The sequence below is a fragment of the Pipistrellus kuhlii genome, unplaced genomic scaffold (genome assembly GCF_014108245.1).
Source record: "Pipistrellus kuhlii isolate mPipKuh1 unplaced genomic scaffold, mPipKuh1.p scaffold_m20_p_3, whole genome shotgun sequence".
NCBI lineage: Eukaryota > Metazoa > Chordata > Mammalia > Chiroptera > Vespertilionidae > Pipistrellus > Pipistrellus kuhlii.
Window position 1 is genome coordinate 73,377,648 of NW_023425529.1, and position 15,378 is coordinate 73,393,025.

The following is a 15,378-nucleotide window of genomic DNA, read 5'->3' on the forward strand; positions in this document are numbered from 1 at the left end:
TAAGATGAGTGTGAAGCATCTTGTAATGTCAGAAAGTAAGGAAATGTTCAACAACAAAAACCCCAATTGACTGGAGTATGTTAAAAGGACATGAGAAAGGGCTCCCAATGGATAAAGCCGGTCAAGGGCATGTACCTTGGTTGCGCTCACATCCCCAGTAGGGGGTGTGTAAGAGGCAGCTGATTGATGGTTCTCCCTCATCGATGTTTCTAACTCTCTATCCCTCTCTCTTCCTCTCTGTAAAAAATCAATAAAACATATTAAAAAATAAAAAAGTAAAAATTAGACATTCTGACATCTGCATATTTACATGGCAGGGATTAACCCTTCCAGGGCTCTGAAATTTTCCATTGTCTGTCCTCGGCTTCACACCTCATTTCAATCAACTGCCACTGGTCTCTGAAGACATCTGAGTATGAGACCCAGTTATAACATCAAGTTCTAGAAGGAAGAAAAAAAACTGTATCAAATGATTTGGTCCAGTGAAAGTCTTGACTTTATTGTCCTTTTTAAGGATGGTATGAGCTTGAGCCTATCTATATGCTAACTAGAAGCAAGAGCATAATTATGGAAGCAAAGTCAAACCTTGAGAGGGATGTGATATAGAACAATGATAGAGAAATCAACCTTGGGTGAGAGGAAGGATGCCTCCAGTGGACATAGCTGCATATATAATGAAGTTATGACTTAAGAATATGATAGTAAATATAAGTTAACTAAGCTCACCTGAGCTAGATAATTGCTAAGGCTTCATTGTAGCCTTAAATAGGTCAGAGTTTGGCAATTGAAAAATAAAAGCCCCAGCACTTTCAGTTATACCAAGAAAGTATAATATTTTGTAACAATCCTTTGTATTTTGGCGGGGTCTGTTGTTATTTCACCTCTTTTGTTTATGATTTTGTTTATTTGGGTCCTCTCTCTTTGTTTCTTGGTTAGCATTGATAGAGGTTCCTCTATCTTGTTTATTCTTTCAAAGAACCAGCTCTTGGCTTTGTTGATCTTATGTATTGTTTCTTTGGTCTCTATGTCGTTTATCTCTGCTCTGATTTTTGTTATTTCCTTCCTTCTGCTTACACTGGGCTTTTCTTGTTGCTCTTTTTCTAACTCTTTGAGTTGTAGAGTTAGATCATTTGTTACCATTATTTCTAGTTTTTTGCAATAGGCTTGTAGGGATATGAACTTCCCTCTCAAAACTGCTTTTACTGTGTCCCATAGATTTTGGATAGTTGTGTTTTCATTGTCATTTGTTTCCAGGATGTTTTTAATTTCTTCCTTGATTTCTCTGGTAACCTAGTCCTTGTTTAATAGCATGCTGTTTAGTCTCCATGTGTTTGATTTCTTTGGATTTTTTTCATTGTAGTTAATTTCCAGTTTTATGCCACTATGATCTGAGAAGATGCTTGATATTATTTCTATCTTCTTGAATTTGAAGAGACTTTGCCTATGTCCCAAAATGTGGTCTATCTTTGAGAATGTCCCATGTGTGTTTGAGAAGAATGTATATTCTGTGGCTTTGGGGTGGAATGTTCTGAAGATATCAATTAATTCCATCTGGTCTAGCGAGTCATTTAGGATTGATATTTCTTTGCTGATTTTTTGTTTAGATGATTTATCAAAGGGTGACAGTGGGGTATTAAAGTCTCATACTATGATTTATTGCCATTAATCTCTCCCTTAATGTCCTCCAGCAGTTTTTTTATATATTGGGGTGCTCCCTTATTGGGTACATATATATTTACCAGGGTTATTTCTTCTTGTTGGATTGCTCCCTTTAGTATTATGAAGTGGCCTTCATTATCTCTTGTTATGTCCTTCACGCTGATATCTAATTTGTCAGATATAAGTATTGCTACCCCAGCTTTTTTTTCATTTCCATTCGCCTGGAAAACCTTTTTTCATCCCTTCACCCTCAGTCTGTGTGCATCTTTTTCTGAGGTGGGTTTCTTGAAGACAACAGATATATGGGTCTTGTTTTCTTATCCAATCCGTTACCCTATGTCTTTTGATTGGAGCACTTAGTCCATTTACATTTAAAGTTATTATTGATATATACTTATTAGACGCCATTTTTATTCTATACCCCTGTGTTCCTTCTTTGCTTTCTATTTCTTTAATTTTACAGTAGACCCTTTAGCATTTCTTGCATTGTTGGTTTGGTGGAGATAAATTCCCTTAGTCTGTTTTTGTCTGTGAAGCTCCTGATTTCACCTTCACTTTTGATTGATAGCCTTGCTGGGTACAATATTCTTGGATTCAGACCCTTCCTTTGCATGACTTTGTATATTTCAGCCCATTCCCTTCTGGCCTGATAAGTTTCTGTGGAGAAATCAGTTGCTAGTCTGATGGGGGTTCCTTTATATGTAACTTTCTGTCTCTCTCTGGCTGCTTTTACAATTCTTTTTTTTTGTCTTTGGTGTTCGCCAGCTTAATTATAATGTGCCTAGGGGTCGGTTTTCTGGGGTTCATTCTGCTTGGGACTCTGTGAGCATCTTGGATTTGAGTGGGTTTTTTCTTCTCTATCTCAGGAAAGTTTTCTGTCATTATTTCTTGAAATACATTTTCCATTTCTTCCTCAATTCCCTTTCCTTCTGGAACCCCTATTATTCTAATATTGTTTTGTTTTGTATTGTCCCAAAGTTCCCTTAGACTTTCCTCCTGTTTTTTAATTTTTTTTTTCCAGAAGCTGTTCTAATTGGGTATTTTTTTCCATTTGTCTTCTAGCTCGCTGATGCGGTCCTCTGCTTCTTCTAACCTACTCTTGATGCTTTCTATTGAGTTCTTTACAGTAGCGATGTCATTTTTCATTTCTTCTTGGTTCTTCTTCATTTCCTCTTGGCTCTTACTCATATTGTCAAATTTGTCTTCCATTCTTTTTAGCCATCTTATGATCATTACTCTGAATTCTTGCTCTGGTAGGTTGCTTGCCTCTATCTCGTTTACTTCCTTTTCTGGTGAAGCCTGCTTTTCTTTCATATGTGGGCTGTTTTTTGGTCTCCCCATGATTTAGGATGTCTGGTTGTGTAGTTCTCTCTCTCCTTTTCGCCGAGCAGTGGGGCACTCCAGTGCGGCCAGGTGTTCGTGCTGCCTGGGATCCACGTTCTGAGGGTCACAGCTGCTTGGTCGTCGCTGAGGCTGTGAATATTCAGGCCTCTGACACGATCCTATCTTCCTCTCAAGATGGCAAGGTTTCCCTGTCCAAGCTGGCAGGTAGCTCCGGGCAGGGACATAGCCCGAGTGGGTGCTTCCCTGTTGCTTCCCAGATTTTTTTTTCTCTGTCAGCTGTACTTCTTCATACAGATTTGAGCCATCCAATGACTTTTGTGTCCCTTGATGTTGATGATCTATCTTTTTGTGGGATCCCTTAACATGACCCGCGTGGTTCAGGGCCCACTCAGGGTTCGGTTTCTGGAGAAGGCCGCACACTGAAATGAAGAGAGAGACTGGAAAGAGTTAATTTGGGAAAATGGGGGCCAGGCGGGAAGTCCACCTCTAGTGGGAAGACTAACCTGTTTGCTAGAAGTTTTTTGATGACTGCTTCAATTTCCTCCTTAGTTATTGGTCTGTTGAGATTTTTAAATTTTTCTTGAATGAATTTTGGAAGGTTGTATTTTTTCTAGAAATATGTCCATTTCTTCTAGGTTGACCAGTTTGTTAGAATAAAGTTGCTCATAGTAATTTATTTTATTTATTTATTTATTTATTTATTTACTATCTTTTGTATGTTTCTGGGCTTTGTTATTTTGCCTCTTTTATTTCTGATTTTGTTTATTTGGGTCCTCTCTCTTTGCTTCTTAATGAGCCTGGCTAGAGATTCATCACTCTTGTTTATCCTTTCAAAGAACCAGCTCTTTGCTTTCATTGATCTTTTGTATTTTTTTTTTTTTTTTTTTTTTTTATCCCTAGGTCATTTACTTCTGCTCTGATCTTTATTGTCTCCTACTTTCTACTCACTGTGGGCTTTTCTTGTTGCTCTCTTTCTAATTCTTTAAGGTGTAGATTTAGATAGTTTATTACCATTTTTTCTTGTTTTTTGAGGTAGGCCTGTAATGCTATGAACTTCCCTCTCATTACTGCTTAGTATTCTTTTATTAAAAAGGAAAACATTTCTTTCTTTTCTCTTTCTACATAAAAGTCAGTTTTGGATGTTTTCACTGTTCTGATTAGGTATGTCAGTCAGTACAAAGTCACTTCACAAAAATTGATTGGTTCAGATTAATATGTGTAAAGAATTTGTTATACTCAACTATTAAGTGCTGTTTCCTGTCTCCATGTAATCAGTGGTCTCCATAAAACAAAGTTCTGTTTAATCAAGGAAAATAATAACATACTCAACAATGAAAGCTTTATAACAGCAACTGTATTTAAACAATGAAATATTTATGATATACTCTATGTAAATATGTTCAAGAGTCTTCAAAGTATATAGTCATGTTAACTGTTACCCAGTTACTCATTTATTCATTGAACAATTAAACATTGTAGAAATATTCTGTGCACTATGGTAGATTCTACCTCTCTGAGCTTGTAGAGTAAGGGATAAATGCAAGGACAATTGCATAAGAGTGCTATGATAATCAAAATGGTCAGAACTAAGGTAGCACATAGTGAATATACCCCATCCTATGTGTGTACATTAGGGGGCAGGGTATAAGTAGGGATTTGCAGAATGAAGAAGTTGGGAGAAAATAATTAAAACAAATGGGAGGGTGTATGAAAATGATCAGGGTGTTTTAAAAGGGCAATAGTAACAAAGTAAAGAATGAAGGAGAATGAGAAAAAAACACATAGTTCTGGCCAGGTGGTTCAGTAGGTTGGAGCATCCTTCTGTCTATCAAAAAGGTTGTAGTTTCAATTCCCAGTCAGGCACATACCTAAGGTGCAGATTCAATCTCCAGTAGGTGGGCAAATGGTTAAACCCTATGTTTCTCCCTTCCTCTTTCTCAAAAAATCTATAAAATAATATCCTTGGGTGAGGATTAAAAAACAAAAAGAAACTTAACAGTCTAGGTATTAAAAATAAACATTAATGATTATATAAATAAGAAAAAAAGTTAAAGATGTGAGAGCAAGTGGAGGAATAAGGAACATGGAAAATAATGAAAAAGATTCAAAAATTAAAAAGAATGGGAGGAAAATTCAGAAAAATAGAACATTGAGAATTAGAACATTTACAAATTTAATGTTTATTTTTTATTTTAAAAATATATTTTATTGATTTTTTACAGAGAGGAAGGGAAAGAGATAGAGAGTTAAAAACATTGATGAGAGAGAAACATCAATCAGCTGCCTCCTGCACACCTCCTACTGGGAATATGCCTGCAACCAAGGTACAGTACATGTCTTTGACTGGAATTCAACCTGGGACCCTTGAGTCTGCAGGTCGACGCTCCACCCACTGAGCCAAACCGGTTAGGGCACAAATTTAATGTTTGAAAGGAAAGTGTAATGATTAAAGGTAGGGGTTGAAAAATGTGTTTCTGCGCATTCTGTTGAATATTATTTTAAATTTTCATTGCAAGATAGGTTTAGGAAAAATTGGACAGATTTATTTACCACTGGACTTCTCAGAGCCTTTAATATTCTAATGCACAGTGTTATATATATTAATATATACAGTGTTATATATATTAATACTGCTATGGACTGTTATTCTATAACTTGCCCTAACAAAAGGAAAACATTAAATAATAAAACATTAAATAATACCTAATGTTTTTCTTTTGTTAGGGCACAAATTTAATGTTTGAAAGGAAAGTGTAATGATTAAAGGTAGGGGTTGAAAAATGTGTTTCTGCGCATTCTGTTGAATATTATTTTAAATTTTCATTGCAAGATAGGTTTAGGAAAAATTGGACAGATTTATTTACCACTGGACTTCTCAGAGCCTTTAATATTCTAATGCACCTTCACCTTTGCAAAGTCTTGCTGAAAACAATACTGTGTAGTTTTCCCCATATTTCTTGACCATAGCATTTTTTCCTTTCTAGTAATTCCAGAAATTAAGCTTCTGAGAAACAAAATTGGAAATATTATGTTAATAGAGTGGAACCAAGTTAATAGAGGGGAGCCAGGGAGGGGTGGAGAAACCTTACTTCTTTTTCTGAATTTGACATTGATCCTCCTTGCTCAAGCACTTTCCTTTCTCAGTCATATCTCTTCCTAACCAGTATTCAGTTTGCCAAAATTTATTTTATTATTTGAGCATAAATCCCATGATGCCTTATATGTACGTTATAGGTATGTTTGTATACATATATGTGTATACATGCACACATTCATGCCATCTATCTCACTTTCTAATCTTTATAAATTATCTATCTATCTATCTATCTATCATCTATCATCTACCTACCTACCTACCTATTTTTGGTTTCCCTTATATCAGTTTTCTAGATTCAAAGGTAAATAGCACAAACTAACAAAAAAATTCAATATTTTGATAGAGTATTATATGATATAAGAGGTAATAATACAAACCTCCTATGATTAAAAGTAAAAATTAAAAATTTATAATAAGAAAAAATGCCATGATGTGAGAGACATTCCCCCGGTCTTCAAACTTACTACGGTATAAAAACTCTTAAGGGGTTAATAACCACAGTGTTTATACATGCCATATGGAAATATTTTTTCTGCAGTGCGCCTGCATTGCTATTTAAGTGGAAAATAAATGTTACATTAGCAATATTTTTATATAGCCTGGCATTTTTATTATTTTTATTTTTTTCTCGACTGCATTTGGATGGTAAATAAAATATAAAATTCAGCTACAGAAGTAGTTATTTATATAATGTTACACAGTAATATGATTTAAATGAAACTTTTACAATTTTATTTTGAAAGAAATTAGGTTTATCTTTTAAAAAATAATACGTTCAATTATTAAATAAAAGATGCTATGGACTGTTATTCTATAACTTAAACCAACACTGGATATGACAATGAACCTTATGCACTAAAGCACTAATTCAAATAGGAAAATTTAGTGACTTTGAAATTTCTAAAGCTATTGTTTCTAGATATCTATTCAAGGACTTTGATAATATACCAATTCCTTTTCATTACTTTTATTACTAAATGAAAGCATAGATAAAAATCATCTTAACATTGTTAATTTCATATATAAAGCACTTCATATTATAAAGCATACTTTTTAATCATAAGAAAATTGGAAAACAGAAAACTATATAAAGAATATTAGAAGTGAGCATATCCAGTCATCAGTGTTAACAACCACTCTCACCATTTACCATATTTTGTGCATATGGATTCTATATGCACAAATTTATGTTGCATTATAGATACACAGTTTTACTTTTCAACATAGCATCACACACTATATTTATCTCAAGCTATATATCATTATCATTTTTCTCCAACTGCACTCTAGGGAGATTCTCACGTTTATTCAGGTGCCAAGTTCTATAGTTTACTATGTGGTATCTACAATTTGCTTCCTTTTCTGAGCTGTAGAAGTTGTGTTTGAATTGTCAGTTACTATAATTTCTCATAGATTTTATTGCATATAGCACTGTATTCTCACAACAAACTATTCTTCCCCTCCTCCACACGGCCCTGAGTAGAGCTGATTTCTCTGGAACTCCTGAAGTATGAACATATTTCTATAATTTGGACAGAAGGGAAGGAAAGACCTTTCTCCAGGCCCCTAAAGTTATATTTTCCTCATTGGACTAAAGCTGTGCATTTTGGGCTCTAATGTTATACAGCTTTTTTTTTTTTTTTAAGACAAAACATTTTCTATTGTTTACTTACTGTTGCTACTTCTGACCATGAGATGGGAGGAGGGCAAGAGCTACATCTAATTGACAATTGTCTTGTCATTGTGTATTGAGAATGACTTCTCACACCACTAAAGCTTTGTGACTTGCACAAATTGATGATACTCTGGTGCATGTCAGTTCTGTACCTCCAGGGCTGACTGTATCATAGTTGGTACCTGTTAAACCCTGAAAATGTGTTTTGCTTGTGTGTGTGTGTGTGTGTGTGTGTGTGTGTGTGTGTGTGTGTGAAGAGGAGGAGGAACATTTGTGTATATGTATGTATTATGCATTGTTTTATTATTGCCGATAATTGGTGGTTGTTTTCCCCTGAATAAATGTAGATTATATTGGAAAACTGTAAAGAGAAATATATATATCTTATTTTAGTATGAAGAAGCATTCACTATTGCTAGATGTAACCCTGCATTTTCTCCCAGGAAATTCCCATATATATTAAGATGCTCAGACACTCATACCATGGAAAAATCCAGGTTCCCGTTGTTTATCTGAAACACAGCTATATTACAGTGCAGGTGCTAAGCAATACCTTGATAAGAAACATTATAGATATAGATATAGATATAGATATAGATATAGATATAGATATAGATATAGATATATAGATATATAGATATATAAAAGTCTAAGCAACTGTTACAACTGAACTACTGGAACGACCAGATAACCAGTTGCTATGACATGCACTGACCACCAGGAAGCAGATGCTCAATGCAGGGGCTGCTCCCTAGTGGTCAGTGTGCTCCCACAGCCAACCACCTGTGGTCCCTCCCCCTGGCCATCCACAGTCTCTCCCCGCAGCAGGCCGACCCAGATCGGCCCCTGGGGCTAAACCATTTGTAGACAACCTGCTTCTGAGTCAGGGTTTCATATGTAGCAGAGCAGCTCCCTCACTATATTCTATTGAAAGTCAGCTCTTGACACAAGGGTTTGTCTCATTCCCATCCTCTCCGTTCCCCGGGGGCCTCCTGCCTGTCATGGTGGTGGTGCGGTGGCAAGGGGGGGAGATGGGGAACCTTGAGATGGTGAGGTGCTGACAAATGGCAGTGGTGGTGTCCTTTCCTTCTGCACCCAGCCTGGAGACTGTCACATCTTCTCCCGACCCCACTGGGGCCTTTGGGCCCTGGGCTGGGATGAGGAACTGGGGGTCGGTGGCAGCGGATGCAGCCCCTTTTCTGGGAGGCCAAGGGCCAGCTCCTCCTCAGGGTCAGTGGCCAGCCTTCCGCAGGTCCCTCCCCCTGGCTGGCAGGCCCTGATTGGCCTGGCCCAATTCGCCTGGTCCTGATCAGCCAGATAGCTGGCCAGGTCTAGGGATCCAAGCAGTGCACGAGTTTGTGCACTGGGCCTCTAATAATAAGAGTGCAAAACTCCTGCTCAAAGTGAATTATCATTAGGAAAGTCCCCAAAGAGGCTTTCAGAGATGGTGCCCCATTCATCTTCAGTTTGACACTTTGGAAAGGGAAAATTTATTAAGATCTTAGAAAATAAAGTAATTTATTTCTTAGAAGATAGAAAAACAGCTCTTTGGAGCTGTTTCACTGAAATGTTTGGTTTTCTTTAATTTATTTATATCCTTTTTCTGTTTAATAAATCACATTTCACAGAATTCTTGGATTTTTTTTTGTAATTTATTGATTTTAGAGGGAGGGAGTGAGACACACAGAGAGAAACATCGATCTGTTGCTTCACTCACTTATGCATCCAATGGTTGACTCTTGTATGTGCCCTGACCATGAATCAGATCCCCAATTTTGGGGTATTGCGTCAATGCTTTAACCAATTGAGCTACTCAGCCAGAGCTGAGGTCTTGAAATTCTTTAAATGATTTTGGGATTTACACCTGGGCCCCAACTTATTAAATAGTCCTGCCAACTGCCAATAAATAATTGTCTCTAGTTTCTGCCCAGTGAGTGTTAGTAAGTTTTGGAACTACCATTTTTTTTGGAAGGTACAAATGAAATATACCTACCTTTATCCCCAGAACCTCATCAACTAGGATTTCCAACATTATGCCCAAAACTAGCTGCCAGTTGTTTTGAAAAAAACAATTCAGGCAAATTTTCCCAAACAATAGACACAGGTCAACTTATTATCAATCGTAGTTTGAAATTTCCTAACAGCCACCATGTAAACATAAATGCAGATTTTTATGCTAGCCATGATATTAAGTAAAATATATAATTCACATTTATAGAATATATAGTTTTACATGAATAAATATTAAATGTATTTAAGTGATTTATTTCTAAGTTCTCAGATATTAATATTTGAGTTAAATATCATTAAAAAGTGTTTCAATTAATTTACTATGTTATTAAAATTTAAATAAAAGTAGAAAATGAGAGATTATAAAAACTTTTGTTTACTGAGTTTAAACTTAGTAAGGGCGGATAACTTTCATTTAAGCTGTTAAATTATGTGGTGTCCCTTCCCCAGCCCTTGAATCATTAAATATCCTTCTGATTTTTTAAATCATTTTTTCCAAAGGACAACTGACTTTTTTTGCCTCCTTCTATAATCCTTACATTATCTGTAAGTGAACCTAAAACTCAACTTTTTTAGGTCAGTCCTAACAGTGGTAGTGTTGTTTTTAAACATTAATAAATATATGAGTATCTAAGTCTAACAAATAGAACATCAATAGAGAGCCCTTAACTCCAAAACACAACTGGATACAGGGAGGTCAAAAAAAGGAAGTGGTCTTGCTTTGATTCTCAGCTAATGAATGAATTGTATCAGAGAATCTTCTGCTTGCATGCACCATGGCAACAGTCAGTAGAACTCAAAGTGCAAATGGAGGTTGACCCACATTTCTGTCGGGCCATATTTTGGAGGCCATCCATCAGATGGTTGCCAAGCCAAGTTCTCAGGACATAAAACAAGACCAACAATAAAGGAAATAGCTGTTCCCAGGAGAGAAATGATTGATACCAATAAATACTAGAAAGTAAATTCACAAGTTACAATTTTAAGGTCTAATTCTTATATTTTTTCCCTTTTGGTTGCCACTCTAAATTAGGGTAGGAAGGGGCAGTGTGGAATTTTACCTTCTTTAGACCAGGCACCACGGAAGATAAAGATCTAGGAAAGTTATCTTTAATCAGGATTCTCACCCTTTGCTGGCTCTGCCAGTTTCCCAGGATCTGGTCTGCACACAGGTCCTAGTGCTCCTCAGGTGTTCCAGCAGCTCTGTTACTGGTGCCAAGAAACTGTAGAGGAGAAAAAAAATTCTCTCCACCTTCATATTGAGTGCTTGGCTAAAACCCATTTTTCTTAGGGTACCTTTTACATGGACGAGTTTATCCACATTAAAAGTTCTTAGCTTGACCACTGTAACTCAAGATTATCTTTGATAAAGTTAATCTATTTGTCTAGCCTTAAAACCAAATTTTATTCACCTGAGATTTCTCAATGGGCTCAGCCCATTTTAAGTCACACACATTTTAAGATACCTAATTTCTAAGGTAGACCCCGTCTGACTCCAGCGGTTTGGGGACCAAGTCTGGGAAAGGACATTCTTAAAGTCTGAAAGCTCTGCACTCGAGAGCTGGAGAGCTACCAGAAACTTACCCATCACTTCCCCAGGCTGCCAGAAAGCAGTGGGGTGAAGAGGCTCAACAGGTACCTGTCTGGTTGCTCTTAGCTCCTGGGGACAGGGTTGGGGGTGCTGGGTGAAGAGGAGGGGAGGGGGCAGGGCGGGACAGGATCTCTTTGGTTATGACTTCCACACTAAGAAAAGTTAGAAGGTAAACTGAGGCATGTTACATTTTTTGTAATTGTTTATTTGAGCTCAAATCAATTCGAATCGGGCACATCCAATCTAGCCAATAGAAAGGATCTCTGAAGAGGTGTAAAAAAGGAAAAACAAGCAGAAGGAAGCAGAAACAAGAAAGGTTTACATACTAGGCAAAAAGTGGGCCGGTCATTTTAAAGTTACTTTCCTTTATGAAATGGCAGGGTCCATCAGGCAGATTACTTAACTAAGGCTGACAGGTGATTCGTGGTTAACTGGATTAAGTAAGAGCCCATTTCTGAGAGCTGAAACTGTAAGTCTCAGTTTTCTGATGTGGGGCTTAGCATAATTTTGATTCTGTTGTCTAGTTGTTAACATTTTTTGATTTACATAAAATGTCATGCTTAAAAGTGCTATCTTATTACAATTGTATTAAAATATTTAGTGTTTTGAAAATTTCTGACCTTTTAAAATGTGTTTTCCTTTTCAAGTTTATTTTTGTGAGGAGCTATATAATATTTTTCAAAATGACTAGTTTCATTTGTTAATATCCTTTATTGATTTATCTATCTTTTTTCCCCACCTATTTGAAATAAATATTTTCTAAATTTCCTATTTAATTGGTCCATCTGTGAACATTCTATTCCATTTCGTTGGTCTATTCATCTACTTTGTGTTTCTCAAAATTTCTCCCCTTTCATCAGAGAAGATATACTTTCAGCCAAAATTGTTGGAAAGACTATTTTCTCTCTTAATTAAAAAACAAAACAAAACTGGTTAAAGTGGAGAATCATTAAAAAATAATAGCCTGAATATTTTAATTAAAATCAGTTGAATGCACATTTATCTGCTATTCTCTTGAATTAGATCTCAGGATTTTATTTTTACTATGGTTCTGTTAATTTTTGTGTTATCAGGTTAGCATTAATGATACTTATATATTTTCTTTAGGTGGAGCAGAATAAATTACAGAAATATATTCATGAGTAATCTGCGTATTCTTCTAGCTTTGTATGTTTTTTCCCTAATCTGCTACAATTTTCTCATTCACAGTAGTTCAAAGGATTTTTTCCCCAGCAATTTAATTGTATTGTATTTTTCTAAAACATTTAACTTAGTTTTAATGAAACAACTTTCTTTTTGAACACTAATTTCATGGGTTTATGAATTTTTAATTAATTTAGGTAAATATTTGGAATCAGCAGGCATGAGCAGTTATGAGTTTTTAGTTTTATCTGAGAAAGAACACAAAGACTCAACCATGGGAACAAATTTGTGCAAATGCAAGATTTTAGTCCATTTGCTGTGTAGATAGAGGGCATTGGCTGTTTCACCATTATTCATAATAAAGATAGAGTTAAATTGGTAGCTTTTTAAAGAAAAGGATAATTGTACTTGTGTTATAATCATCTGGCAATCTTGTTATAAAAAAATGAGTATTTCCACACTCCAATCCTGACCTAGAAAAATCAAAATTTTTAATGTTTGGCCCACAGTAAAATTTCAGAGTTAACATCATCTTAGGCGATTCTTCTGCATTATTGGAGAGCCATGGGTATATTACTTTGCTTCTACCATGCTACTCTAATTTATGCAACTCTATTTCATATATATATATATATATAATTTCAAAGAGGAAGGGAGAAGGAGACAGAGATAGATTCTTTTGAGGTCCTTCATCAATTATTTTCTTAATTTTCTTGACTAGTTCTGCATGTTTATTTTAACAGATAAGATTAATTTTTTCTGTTAAACTATTTGGTTTCAGTGTCTTCTTGATTCATTTAGAGTGAATCAATTTAAAGTGAAATAACATCTTTACATTATGAAATTTTGGTTTCTACAAACAAGCCATGTGTTTCCATTTATTCAAAGCTTTTTAACATGCCTCAATAGGGTTTTAAAGTTTTCTTTATATAAGCCTTACACCATTTTGTTAAGTTTCCTCCTGAATGTTTTGTCTTATTTTGTTATTTCTATTGAAAGTAAGATCTACTGTTTTTTATTTTTTATTAAACTTTCTAACTCATTTTGGTATATATATTGAAAAGCTGTTGCTTTTATATTTTGATTTTGTAATCAGTCTCCTGATTCACTTTTTTTCATTGTTTTTAATAGTTTTTTAGTTCATTTTCTTGTGTTTTCTAAATAGATTATATCTACTGCAAACAGTAATTACTTTGTCATTTTCTTCTCACTGTTTGTATTTCTTGTTTCTTTTTTTAAGTACACTGACTTTTAGAATGGCATTCTTCTGTTTTGCATTATGGAACTTGATCCTCATGGGAACCTATTTATTCTTCCTGTCCCTGGTTTATGTACACAACTTTTACCAGTCTAAGGAAATGATGCCGGGACCTTACAGAGCTACACCATTTACTTCTTAAATATTCTTCTTTGAAGTGTGGAAAGTTATATCCTCCTCTTTTTGCTCCAAAGTACACACTGGCAAATATTTTTCTGCATGTTTTAAATTTGTAGCTGTTTTTCTAACTTAATTGAAGATGCTGGAATTTTTATTAGTTTTTGTTGCATTTCTCAGAAAGTATAATATTTACTTTTATCTAGCTAACTATCATAGGATATCATCTCCATCAGCTTTTCAAGGATCTTCTAAAAATATGTCATTTGGGTTTTAATTTCTTTTTAATTTTGTTCATAAAATCTGTAGACAATTTCCTATGTAGTTTGGTCCAAACAGTGTCACAAAAGGTTGCAGACTTTAGCTAATTGTTGAAGTTGGATAATGGGAACACAGGAATTCATCATGCTATTTTCACTGCTTTTTGTATGTTTATGAGTTTAAAAAAATTAAGTGTATTTACTATAAAAAGTTATTTTTCTACCTTGAGATCTGACATTTACCAAATAATCTCTTTTTATGATTTTTATTTTCTTTCATTGATTTAGAGTTATTATTTTTGTGTATTGTTAGGTGAGTATATGATATTTTTTTCCACAAAAAGGTACCCTATTGTTTCAGCATTATTTATTAAATAAACATTCTTTTCTCTCTGTTCCATACCACACACTATTTTTATTGTTTTCTAACATTGTTGCAAAAGTCTATTTCTAGAAAATTTATTTCATTCCATTTATCTGTTTGTCATAGCTAATCTCCTTCATTACTTTTCTTCTTAAAGGTTTTCTTGGATCTTTTAATACATTCACTCTCCTTGACAAACTGAAACCATTTCATCAATTTCTAGAAAACAATCATATTGGGAAATGACTTAAATAGCATTAAACTTACATCATAATCTGAGAAGACTCTTAGTGTCTTTTCATCTGAGCTGGCTGTACAGTGTGGTTTTTCAATTATTACAGTATTATTTTAAAATTCTCAGGGACAATTTATAGATTTTTTCATATATGTTCAGCAGATTTTTTCTTAAGATTACTATTACGTATTTCATATTTTTGTTAGAAATATTGAATTATATATATTCTAATTAAAATGTCTATTTAGTTTGTTCTTCCTAGGTGATATTGTACTAATGACTTTTTATGCTTATTTAATATATGTCATTTTATCAACTCACTGGAGCTCTGGTGCATGACATTTGTGAACAAGAGGGGGTGGCGGGTCCCGCAGCTGAGCCTATGCCCTCTTCAATTCCAGACCCCTCAGGGGATGTCTGGCCGTTGGACATCCCTTTCACAATCCAGGACAGCTGGCTCCTAACTGCTCACCTGCCTTCCTACCTGATTGCCCTAACCACTCTGTCTGCCAGCCTGATCGCCACTAAACTGCCCTCCCCTGCCTGCCTGATCACCTCTAACTGTTTCTGCCGTGGCCCCCACCACCATGGCTTTGTCTGGAAAATGTCCAGTCTATCCAGTCTA